At 40.8% G+C, this 12,325-nt stretch overlaps 1 long non-coding RNA gene across 2 annotated transcripts in view; it reads left to right on the top strand.

Annotated features, from left to right (window-relative positions):
• Nucleotides 1–9,034, top strand: part of LOC102003977 — a 57,562-nt gene extending 48,528 nt beyond the window's left edge. For both annotated transcript variants that reach the window (XR_264057.2, XR_264056.2), the window contains exon 4: nucleotides 8,088–9,034. This is a non-coding gene — a long non-coding RNA (uncharacterized LOC102003977). The remainder of the gene's footprint in view (nucleotides 1–8,087) is intronic.
• Nucleotides 9,035–12,325: the final 3,291 nt, after the last annotated feature.

The following is a 12,325-nucleotide window of genomic DNA, read 5'->3' as shown; positions in this document are numbered from 1 at the left end:
TTTGACAAATATCCATTCATGATAAAAACCCTGCAGAAAATTTGAATAGACCGTCTTTATCTGAATTTGATAAAAGCCATCTATGACAAACCAACAGCCAATGTTATACTAAATGATCAAAAACTGAAAGCTTTCACTCTAAAATCAGGAATAAGACAACGATGTCCACTATCAGTATTCTTATTCAATATCATTCTAGAAATGTTAGCTAGAGTAATTAAGAGAAAGAAATAAAAGGAATAAGAATACAAAAGGAAGCAGTTAAATTATCATCATGTGTGGATGACCTGATACTGTACATAGAAGACCCCCAAAACCTCACCAAAGGACTTCTATACTTAATAATCAAATTCAGTAGCACAACTGGATACAAAGTCAATGTTCAAAGACCAGTACCCTTCCTGTACACAAACAACAAACTCACTGAGACAGAAATTAGGGAAACAGCACCTTCCACAGTAATATCTGTTATGGTTTTTGTCTAGATGTCTCCCCAAAGCCTCGTGCAGTCAAGGGAGTGGACTTTTTAGAATATGTGCTGCCAAAGTGAGCACAGGGGGTGGACTCTTTGGAGGTAACTTAATCTAGAATTTGTGGTTAAATCAAGGTCCAGTGCTCGAATTAAGGATTTGAGTGCTATGCCCATTCTGGGGTGAGTAGCCCAAATATAATGTAGGGGACAGAAAGAGGCTTATTTCTTGCTCTCTCTCTCCTCTCTTGTTTTCACTGTTGTCCACTGCCATGAACTGTGGCCCCTCTTCCATGTGCCACCCTGCCTCAGGGGCAGCCAATTATGGACTGAAACCTCTACAAACAGTGAGCTAAATAAACCTTTCCCTCTTTAACTTTGGGTGTTGGCTATTTTGTCTCAGCAAATAGAAAAGTAACTAAGACAGCATCTAAAAAATATGAAATACCTAGGAATCAATCTGATGAAGGAAGTGAAATCTTTATGTTGAAAACTAGAGTACTCTGAAAAAGAATATCAAAGAGAATTTCCGAAAATGGAAAGATATCCTTAGTTCTTCAGTAGGAAGAACCAATATAGTGAAAATGGCCTTACTTTCAAAATTCTTACACAGATTTAACGAAATCCCAATCAAAATTCCAAAAGCATATCTCACAGAATTAGACCAAAAAATCTTAAAATTAATTTGGAATCAGAAGAGACATAGGCAGCAAAAGCAACAAAGGCAAAAGCAGCAGGCATTACAGTCTCCAACTTGAAATAATACTACAAAGCTACTGTGATAAAAATAGGACTGTAAAGACAAAAACAAACAAATAAACAAACAGACCTCAGGATCAATGCACAGATTAGAAGATGCAGCAACAACTCCAGGCATACTCAGCCACTTTATCCTTGACAAAGGTGCAAAACACATTCACTGCTGAAGATAATAATAAATGGTGGTGGAAAAATTGGCTCTGCACATGCCAAAGATGAAAATTGGACCTATATCTTTCACCATGCACTAAACTAAATTTGAAATAGATCAAAGATCTAAATATTAAGACAGAAATATTAAATCTGCTGGAAAATAGAATAGGTAAAACTCTTGAAGACATTGGTGTAGGCAAAGACATTATAAATAAAACTCTGCTCAGACAGGAACTATCACAAAGAATCAATGACTGGGATTTCATCTTATTAAAAAGCTTTTGCATAGCAAGAGAAAGCAGCAAAAGAGTGAAGAAACAACCCACAGAATGGGAAAAATTTGTGCAGCTGTTCCTCAGACAAGGGACTACTGTCTAAAATATATTTAAAAATTCAAAATGATCAGTTCCCCCCACTTTAAAAACCCAATCCAAAAATGGGCATCTGAAATGAATAGATACTTCTCAGATGAAGAAGGAGAAATGGCAAATAAATATATGAAGAAAAGCTCAACATTACTGGTCATTCAAGAGATGGAAACTTAAAAATGCCAAGATTCCATATCACATCAGAAAGAATGGCTAATATCAAGAAATCAACAAATAACAAATGCTGGCAGAGCTGTGGGAAAAAGAAACCATTTTCCACCTTTGGCGGAATTGTCAGCTGGTGCAACCACTGTGGAAATCTGTGTTGAGACCTCTCAAAACACTAAGAGTAGAGGTTCCATTTGATCCCACTGTTTCCCTCCTTTGTATCTTCTGGAAACAATTCAGTGTATCATACGACAGTGATATATACACACTCATGTTTATAGAAGCACAGTTTGTAATAGCTAAATCTCGGAAACAGACCAAATGCCTATCAACCAATAAATGGATAAAGATGTATTTTTTTATACAATGGAGTACTGCTGTGCCATAAAGAAAGATAAACTCAAAACATTTCTAGGTAAATGGATGCACCTTGATACTACACTCTTAAGTGAAATAAATCGGACACGTGTAAATATCACATGGTTTCTATGGTGTGAGAAACCTAAAGGGTAAATAAGGACCAAAATGTATAACAATTATTGTGAAATGGGGATAAAATGTTCAAATCAGAAGAGAAACAAAGTCGGGGGCGGGGGAATGAACAAGAAAAAAAGAATAGAAGGAAAAATGGAAACAAAGCTCTTGTAAATAATGAGGGGAAAAGGGGCTGAAGGATGGGTACGAGAATGGGAAGAAAAAGAAGAGTCATCAAAATTCCGTATGATGACTGTTACGACTATATATATACAAAATGCACCCATACAGTAAAAAAGAGTTCATAGAGAATTGGTGTTAGTTTCCTAAACATTTGTTAGAATGTAACAGTGAAGCCACCTGGAGTTGAACATTTCTATTTTGGAATTTTATTTTTTGCTTATAACTCAGTTTTTATAATTATAGACAACTATAATTCATAATTCATTCTTGTTCTTGATCTAGATCAAACAATTGCCCCTTCGCTGGCTACGAGGGTGGGATTTTGTTGTTCTTATTGTGACGTTTTTTCTATTCTTATTTTTCTGATACTGAAAATTGAACTCAAGACCTATGCACTGAACTATATCTCAAGCCCTTCTTATTTAATTTTTGTTTTTGAGACACTTTCTTAGCTAAGTCACTAAATTGCTCAGGCTGTGCTTCAAGTTTTGGTCCTCCTGCCTCAGCCTCCCAGAGTGCTGGGATTAAGCCCAGCTCCTGTGTAAACTGATGGAGAGTCTGTAGGTTTTCAAGAGTGCTTAGAGCTGGGATTCTGGTTCTGAGCAAAACTCAGGTTACACCCTCACAGAGCTCGTCTCTTACATAGACTCAGCCACTGTTCCTGAGCAAATACTCCTCAGATTTTTGCAAGCTTTTGGTTAATTTCCAGCATATGATAAAATGCATTTGTCATCCCCTCCCCACTGTTCTCATTGCTTTGACAGAGGAACAGAGTTTTGGATGTTCTTATTCGGCCTTCTCACTTACATCCCTCCCAAAGGATGGGACACATAAAAAAGTATTCCTTTTTTATGTGTCATAATGGAAGTGAGTTTAGAATTTCATCCATTCCTAGACCCTAATTTTATGCACACAGCTAAGAACTCAGAAGATACAGTTTCTCTCTTTTGAAATCAGGAGGTCTCACAGCGTTCTCCACTTTGAGATCCTTAACAGTAGAGACCTTTTCTCACTCACTGTTGGCCATGGCACTCAGTACTGCATTTGGCACATGCCCAGTGTGGGGAAAATGCTAACTCATTCTTTGCCTCATCCCCCACCACCACTCACTGCCTGACCTGCAGTTTATAAATCCCCTGGCAGAGTAAAGATTTCTGAAGCCAAGAGTGGGCTGTGCCTGGGGCCAGATTCCATATCTCTGTCACAGAGAGATGCCAAGCAAACTGTCAATTACATGTAGAAATTTATCGACTCTGTAGTCTGAAAATACAATTTTTTAAAATCATTGACTGTCAGTCTGAGACAGCAAGGGAGTGCCTGAAAGGGGGTAGAACCATCAAATGCAGGGAAGGGACCATGCGTGGTTGGTGCTTTCACAGTGGAACCAAACAAGGACATAGATGGGATGGCACATGGGGCTCACATACAGCCCGGGAGTTAAAAACACAGCAGCCACAGCACATCCTACTAACATGACTCAGGCAAGGACTGGCCTCCCCAGCCTCACCCTGGCAGAGCTGACTAGTGAGCCGCCTGCAACTGCGCTCAGGACTCAGAAGGGACTGAACAGCCAGGACCCAGCACTCTGTGCAAGCTTAAATTCCTTATTCAAGAAAATACTCCTCGGCAAATACTCGTGGAGGACCTGGATGGGAACTTTTGGTGGGAACCTTTCTCCTCTAACTACCCCTTTTGTTTTTAGGAGAAGCTGCCTGCCTGACTTCCTGTTTGTCAGAATGATGGCTCCTTTCTAGCTCAAGCCGAAGTCCCCTTAAAATTTTGTTTATGCCCTATTCCTTTGGGTCCAGTGTCATTTCTACCCTTTCTAGACAAAAGAACTCAGCCCTGTTACCAAATCTATACTAACAGGTCTATTAATATTGATTGAGTTCACTTTCCCAAATCTCATTTACAATAATTATATTAATAATGAGAGTAAAAACCATTTAAAAGCCTGAATTACATTCTAAAATATATGAAAATGCTGATGAAGCCAGGTGTGGTGTCATAAGACTGTGATGCCGTCACTCTGAGAGGCTGAAGCAGGAAGATCAGAAACTCAAGCCCCTCTTCAGTACTATAGAACCCTGTCTATTAGCTGGCTGTGGCGGTGCACGCCTGTGATCCCAGCACTCAGGACACCAAGGCAGAAGAATCACTGTGAATTCAAGGCCAGCCTGGGCTACACAGTGAGCTCAAGGCTAACCAGAACTACATAGCAAGACCCTGTCTCAAAAAAAAAAAAAAAAGACCCTGAATCAAAAAATAAAATAAAGCTTTTTTTTTTTTTTAAAAAAAGGGCTAGGAATGTAGCTCAGTGTGAAGCCTTTAGGTTCAATCCCCACCACTGTAAAAACAACAGTAAAAATTGTTAATGAAGGGAGACTTTCTTTTGAGATGTTTTTCATGCCTTGTAATTCTTTGGTAGCTAATAAAGGATTCACTCATTGATTTACAAGTATTTATGGAGTATTCTGAGTATGCTGAGTGGTGGGAGTATAATGGTAACCAAGAGAAGCATGGCCTCCTCCCTTCCTAGGAAGCAAGTAACACCTCACAGCCAAGCAGATAATGAAAGAGGAATCACCAGAAAACCCCATGGAAATTCTAGATACGCAGACACCCACTGTCTATTGTAGCAGCATCAGTAGAACATCTGCTGGGATGCATGTGTTCTTAGGGGTTAACAATATTTTCAAACACTTTCCCCGTGCCCTGCTCCTCCTTTGGTCACTGGTGTGGACTTTTCATGCCAGCCATGGTCTCTTCACTTCCCCCATCTTTTCCATGTGTTTTGTTCTCCCTTACCCCCACGAGACAAGGCTGAGGGCATGGTCCCTTCTTTACGGAGTTCGTTCCCTAAATGTGGTGCACAGGGCACAATGCAGCAAGAGTCACAAGGATATAGGACAATTTCAGCGACTCCAGGATGTCCCGTTCCCCCTGAGACTTGCCTCAGAGAGCCAGGGACTCTGGCTAAAAGCAGCTACTCCTGGGAACTTGTTTCAAGTCTTCTAAGTTGTTTCTATATGGAAGTGAATGAGTTTATTTAAACTTTTTCTGAGAACAGGTTTTGAGTGGGAGAGAAAGAAAAATAGCCAGTGGAAGATAGCTGAAGCTATTGAAGGAAGAGGCACAAATAAAGTAAGGATGCCACTGTCACAAAGAGGGGGGTGGAGGATGCCACCATAACAGGGGAGGATGAGTCAGTGCTTCCAGCTGAACTGATTTTACTATACTGTTAAAGTAGGCTGCGGCGCTTCTTTAAAATTCTCTCTGAAATATCATATTGACAGGTAAAGTTAAGTACGCAAATGTCACTGACATAACACTTGGGATAGAATGATACTTGTGTTTTCTGAAACAATCTGGAGTCTCTCCCTATTCAGTGCCTCTGATATATTTCTGCCCTACAAACTGCATTCCTTCCCAGTCTTCAGCGTGAGGATTGCTCTTGAGATTCTGAGTGCGTAGTCCTAAATATTAAGTCCACTGACGAGTGGACTAAAAATTAAGATTAGAGAAGAACACAAGCAGATTTGAGAGTGATCAAAGAAGCACTGAGATTTACAGACTGAACAGAAGTTAACCAGTTATGTTACAGAGGAGGAGGCGATGGGCTCTGGCTTGATTAGAATACTGATTAGTACAAGATATGCTCACTGTATTCTGTTCCTTGGATATGTCAATTCTTACCTCTTCCACAACAACCTGGAGGTTTCTGTGCAAATATTCTCACTCTCCTCAGGAACCCAGTGCAGATTTTAATCATTAATTACTCTTTTAGTTTCTGTAGGACCATTGCAAGCATTTTTATCAATTTTAACTGATTAATTTTAATGTTAGATTTTACAGTCATATTAAACAATAATATAAAAAAAATCTTAAATTAACTCAGCATTTACATGAATAGCAGTTGCACGAAATTGCTCATGATACCATCCAACATAAAATATGTGGACATAACAATTACAGACCATCTGTTAAGTTGGCATCTTGTTGTACAGGAATGAAATTTCAATTAAGTTTTATTACTGGGAAGTGTAAATGACGGATCCCATATGAAAGTCCACAACCAGTGAATTGTCCTAGTAAAGAGTGGTTGTCACACAGTTAATGAGCTGGATCAGGCTCCTGATTACATACTTTGTAAATAAGGTGCTATTCACCAGCTTCTGGACATGGGTACTGTTTGGAAGGATAGTGGTTGTTTTTAAAGCGATGCCCATATGGAAGGTGAATTGAAACAGTCATGTGATATAGTCCAGAGTCGTCTGGTTAATGTATGATTCACCACTTTAGCTGGAGAGGCTGAAATTAAATCATGCATGAAATAAAGAATGCCTTGGAAGTGGAGAAATGAAAATCAGATTTCGGCTGTCTCTAATGAAGTTTGATTTGCTGGAAGCTGTGCATCAATGGCTTGTAGACAGTTTGTCACTTCTGAGGGACTGATGTCATGATGTAACAGGGTTTGGTTGTGGCTGTGAGTCATCCAGAAGGAAACGGACAACACTGTCAGCAGGTCTCAGGATAAGGGTCTAGACTATTAATCACAGAACAAATGGTCTTATAGTTTTAGCAGTGAAAGGTGTCACATAACATTGAACAAGATCCTCATTTTCTGACCTATCACTGTTACTAGTGCATATTACGCCAAGAAGAAAAAGAAACCATACCCAAATTCTAGCTGCTCAAGTAGTAATTTGGAGACTTGCCAAAAAGAAGCTTAATTTTCATCCCCATAAACAAGCCAAAAATAATCTAAAGTGGTTTCCCCTTAGTATAATTCTGAAAACAGTATATAACTAAGTAATTCCCTTGTGCATCATAGGAGGCAGAGAATACAGCTGTGGGCCCTTGGGAAGTCATCAAACTCTTTTGGACTTTTGCTGAGTAGTGTCTATGTGATTTAGTAGCCAGAACCTATGCAGCATTTACAAGAGGTATCTGCAAATGGGTAACTTGTCCCCTCCAGACCTTGACACTTCCTACCTCAAGGTTCCAGAATGGAACTGTACCCTGGGAAAGGAATTCTTCCATGGATCAATTTTATTGTTCAGTCACTCTTAGTTCTCAATGGAGAGTTGATTTTTCTTTCTTTTTTATTACCTTTTTAAAAAAGAATAAGCAGATTAAATGACCAAAGGAAACAAAAGACAGTTCTACTTGGTTTGAGGCTAGCTGAGCCCATGCGCTTCTTTGGAGGTCATCTCAAAAACACCCTTGGTAGTACTGGCACTGAAGCCAAGACCAGTGTGGAGCCCCAGAAGAGCAGACAAGCATTAGACAGCAGGTGAATTTTGACGTAATTATTAATTCTATAGTTTTTTCATGGAGATGTAATTTACAAACAGTGAAATGCACAGATCTTAAGTCCGCAGATCATTTTTGACAAATGATACACTATGCAATCCCCTATGACATAGTGACATACACTATGTCAATACTTTTCCCCCACACAAGGAAGTGCTATGTCCTGTCCTAACCAGTCCCTCTGCTCTCCTTTCTAGGCAACCACTGATCTGATCTCATAAGCACAGACTCATTTTCCTGTGGTGGATGTTGTGGAAGTGGAATCATGCACATGTGTGCAGCAAGGTAAGGCTTCCTTCACTCAGTAGGGTGTCTTCAAGATGAATCCATGTTGAACTTGATATATACAGAGGTACCTCAGTTCATGAACCTAATTCATTTCACAATTTTGGTGGTGAACTGAGTTGGCTACAAACTAAATCAAATTTCCCCATAAAGTTCAATGTAAATAAGGTTAATCTGTTCTGAACCGTATGTATTTTTTTAAACAACAAACATATGAAACAAAGTACAGTACAGCATGAAGAGAGAGAACACTTGATTGAGGTGACTTCTGGGATAGAGGACGGGAAGGTGGGTAGGAAGAAGTTATTGTTTGGAGGTAGCTTGCCCTTCCGTAAGGACATCAGTGAGATCTTCTGGGGTTTCCCCTCTTCTTTGACCCTCAGTGGCAGGGTCAGTTTTGATGAAAAAAAAAAAAAAAAAAAAAAAACCTGTCTAATGTCACTTGTTTTCTCCTATGCTGCATAACCTTACAGGAGTGAGAGAACACTTTATCATTCATCAGATTCAACCCTCTGCTAATTATAGTTATGTTGGAGTGGTGCTTCTCAAAGAAACCCTGGCACTCACTCCACTTTTCCATAATTGATTTTATCACATCATTGCCAACCTCCCCCCGTCTTCCTCTTCCTCAGTGGAATGCTCCTGGGCAAGCACCTTCTGTGGCTCACTGTAGAACTCAGCAAGTTCTTCCATCATTAGCTCCTCCTTATGGTCCTCAACAAGCTTCTCTGTATATGCACCATCAACATGCAGGCTCATACTCCTGCTCATGGACACAATGTCATCCACTACCTGTGCATCAGATCCTTCAGAGTCACATTCAGTGACACATTCTAGCCATAGCTTCCTCTGGGCTGAGTTTAAGGTCTGGTACATGAAATCTTCCCAGGCTTTGTCAATGAGGTTGATGCAGTGGAGGATGTCGAAATGTTTCTTTGAGAACTCTTTCAGAGCCAAAGACATCTCTTCAGTGACATTAAAACACTTGATGAAGAGTGCCTTTGTGTACAGCTTCTTAAAGTTGCAGGTCACTTGCTGGCCCATGGGTTGCAGAAGGGGTGTAACACGGGGAAGATTTGACCTTTCTGAAGACATACTCAGCATCCATATCACCTACTAAGGCTGGAGGGTATGCCAGGGCACCGTCCATCAGAAAAAGTTACATTTCAGGCAGTCGGCTGTCAGAAAGGTTTCCTAACACCTTGTGCAGCTATTCCATGAATAATTGCCTTGTGACCCACGTTTTTGCATTGGCCCTCCACATGTTGGGCAGTCTGGCCTTGTTCACATTCTGTTCTTTGAATGCACCAGGGGTCTGAGAATGGTCCACCAGTACTTGCTTAATCTTCAGATCAGCGCTTGAACTCCCACATAGCAAAAGGGTCAATCTGTCCTTCTTGGCCTTGTGTTCTGGCAGTATCTTTTCCTCCTGGATGATATAGGTTCTATTTGGCATCTTCTTCCAGAGAGCCCTGTTTCATTGCAGCTGAACACTAGGTGAGCAATGTATCCTTCTGCCTTCATAAATTCTGAGAATTCTTTCTTGTAGGCTTCTGGAGCAGCTTCTGCAGATCTGGAAGCCTCACCATGTCTTATCACACTGTGGATGCCACTTCTCTTGTGGAATTTATCAAACTACTCTCTACTGGCTTTAAATTCTTCACTTGTTGCACATGTAACAAGGAATTTTGTTGCAGTAAATCACTGTGCAATTTCCTGGCTTTTTCACAGACCATAGCTTCACTAATGCTATCACCAGCTAGCTGTTTCTCATTCAACCACACTGATGAAAGTTTTTCTGCCTCTTCCAGCACTTCTGTCCTCTGCTTGGTTAACATTGTTACTCGTTTTGCCACATCAGCTCCTTTGATGGCATCTTTATTCTTCAAAATAGTCAAAATTTTCAACTTTGCCATCTTGTGGTCTGAGGCCAGATCACACAAATACCACTCTCGTGCTTTTCTATTTTCTATTTCTTCTTTGATTTAAGGGTTAATTTTGTTAAAACCTTCTTCTTACTATTCTTGCTTTGTACTTTCTTGTCATCTTTATTACTACTCTGCATTTTCTTTGGAGCTATATTGAATAACACTGCACCGTACTGTATGTGCTAGAAAGCACACAAAGAAGCCTCACAGCAAGTGTGCACAAGTCTGTCTGCAACTGAGATCTTGACAAGAAAAAACCACGACCATGTCAGAGCACAAAACATGCTCACTTTCATGTTCACAAAGGAAAGATGGCCATGGTCGTGTTTATCACCTAATGTGGAGCTCACAAACAGAAGCAAAATTTTGCCCAATGCCCCTGTTCACAAACAAAATTATTTGTGAACAGAAGCATTCATGCAGCGAGGTACAATCAGGAGTTAATTTTTATCAGCGAGTGCTATGGTTTACACAGGATTTCACTGTGGCTCTCCAGAGGTCCTCATGTGGTGACAGTGAAATGACAAAACCTCTAAGAGGCAGGGCCTAGAGGGAGGTCCTTAGGATGTGCTGTAGGGAGGTAGTGCTCATAACACCCTGCACATTCTTGGGAGAAGGTTGCTTGTTGCAGAAAGAGCAAGGTTCACCCTTCTCATGGCATCTTTTTCCTTGCTCAACCTCTTGCTGTAGGCAATCCCAACATTCCTATTCAGGGTGTGGTCCCAGGGGATGGCCCCCACCAGAGCCTTTGCTGTCCTTAGACCTCTCTTCCTGACAAGCACCTTTTCTCTGGTATTTCATAACAGTGACACAAGCTGACTGCTATAAGGAGTGTGTGCTGTTACATAAATACACCAACAGAGAGCTCACCTATTTTTCTGTCAAAAGACTCCTGATGGATGGAGTGTGATCAGCTTCTTGGGCCAATTCTCTGGTGAAACAAGTAAAGCTAGTGAAAATATGAGCAACATACAAACAACAATTGAGCATCTCTGAGTTTTTCTAGCAGCATAAAGCAAATGAAGAAACATTGTTCAAAAGAGTGCACTAAAATTTGGTGAAAGCAGCACAACTCCATGATGTTGGAGCCACAATCTGATCCTTCCCTTCCCATCACCTTCCCCTCAGCTTGGTTGAGCAGATGCTCCTTGGGAAGGCTGGCTCCTGTCTTCTAAGTTCCATCAAGTATTATGGATTCTCCTTGGCTGGAAGTTCTCCTGTTAGTCAGCTTTGCATCACTGTGACAAAATGCATGATGTAAATTAACTTTAAGGAGGAAAGACTTATTCAGGCTCATGATTTGAAAGGTTTCAATCCATGGTCAGTTGACCCCACTGCTTTAGGCCTGTGGTGAAGGCAGAAATGTCAGGGTAGAAGGGTATAGTAGAGCAAAGCTGCTCACCTCATGGTGACATAAAGCTGAGAGAGAGCCAGACAGAAAAGGGCCAGGGACAGGATATAGCCTCCAAGCTCAAGTCTCTATGATCTATTTCCTTCTATTAGAACCTACCTCCTAAGGCTCCAGCTCCTAAGTTTCTACAGCCTCCCAATAATGCCATCAAATTATGTCTTGTAAATAAAGTGACCAGCTGGTGAAGTTAGAGCCCTCAGGATCCATTCACCTTCCAAAAGTCCCACTATATACATGAGACTATTGAGGCAAATTTTATATCAAACCATGACAGAGAGGCAGACAGCTATCATCTCTCATTCCTTCTAGCTCCCAGTTAAAGAGCTAGAAAACCTGATAAAAGGCTAAATTCTGGTTCCCCTATGAGGTGGTGGGCTATCTCCTTTATCTGGTCAAATCCCATAAGATGGAAGCGCTCTCCCAGATAAACTGAAAATACCGAGATCCTTTTGCCTCACCCCAGTTTGGTAACATGGCAAGGTTCAACATGAAGAGACAAGCGCCAAGGGGACAGGGGCTGCCTCCCAGCCAGTGTGCAAGCAGGGAGAGCAGCTCAGATGTTTCGTCGCTGGAAAGAGAAGCAAATATCATGAAGAGAGTGCCAGCACTTCTCAAAGGACTCGTGGCTTGAAACCATGAAAGGAAATTCACACTGGAGTTTATGTAGAAAATAATAGCTCCTCTCTAATTAATAGCAGCAAGTTCAGAATGACTTTCAATGAATCTTACTTTTATCACCATCTGCCCCAGTCAAATGCATGAATAATGCCAGAAACTGCTGAGGGTTTTCCTAATATGGACACTGATGTAG

This window comes from Chinchilla lanigera, unplaced genomic scaffold (assembly GCF_000276665.1).
Source record: "Chinchilla lanigera isolate Chin_1 unplaced genomic scaffold, ChiLan1.0 scaffold00091, whole genome shotgun sequence".
In the NCBI taxonomy this organism is placed as follows: domain Eukaryota; kingdom Metazoa; phylum Chordata; class Mammalia; order Rodentia; family Chinchillidae; genus Chinchilla; species Chinchilla lanigera.
This window is presented reverse-complemented; position numbering and strand designations above follow the sequence as displayed.